Source organism: Nannospalax galili, unplaced genomic scaffold, assembly GCF_000622305.1.
Source record: "Nannospalax galili isolate Female #2095 unplaced genomic scaffold, S.galili_v1.0 scaffold1491, whole genome shotgun sequence".
Taxonomy (NCBI): Eukaryota; Metazoa; Chordata; class Mammalia; order Rodentia; family Spalacidae; genus Nannospalax; species Nannospalax galili.
The window spans coordinates 35,332-36,103 of record NW_008329129.1 but is presented as its reverse complement, the minus strand read 5'-3'; positions in this window follow the sequence as shown (position 1 = coordinate 36,103).

The following is a 772-nucleotide window of genomic DNA, read 5'->3' as shown; positions in this document are numbered from 1 at the left end:
TGCCCTGGCCTTCCTAGTAGCTAAACAGTGGCTTTTACCCCTATACCTGGCTAGTGTGGGGATTTAGAGGGTGGTAAGTGAACACAAGGTGTGCTGGCCAAGCAGTCTACCACGGAGCTATATATCCTCATTCCATATTCTTAAAGCCTTTTTAGGGTAAGGGTATGGTTTGGTGGTAGAGTGCTTGTCTAGCGTGCCCAAGGACCTGGCTTCCATCCCTAGAGCGTGTGCGTGCACACACACACACACACACACACACACACAGAGAGACAGAGACAGAGACAGTTTTTTTAAAGACTAAGGGAAAAGGAAAAAGGGGATACCATTTCAACAAAAAGTATAGATAGGGGAGTCTCTCAACTTAGAAGCATTAATTTTTTCAGCTTTATTTTATTATACATTCATACATGCCAATCATCTTTTCAAAGACAGCAGTTGGGGAGGATTGAAACAGGGTCTCACCAGGTAGCCTTGGCTGCCCTTGAATTTGGTATGTAGACCAAATTGGCCTTGGATTTTCAGTGATCCCCCTATCTCCACTTCCTGAGTGTGTCTCTCAACTTAGAAGCATTAATTTTTTCAGCTTTATTTTATTATACATTCATACATGCCAATCATCTTTTCAAAGACAGCAGTTGGGGAGGATTGAAACAGGGTCTCACCAGGTAGCCTTGGCTGCCCTTGAATTTGGTATGTAGACCAAATTGGCCTTGGATTTTCAGTGATCCCCCTATCTCCACTTCCTGAGTGTTAGGATTACAGGATACATTTT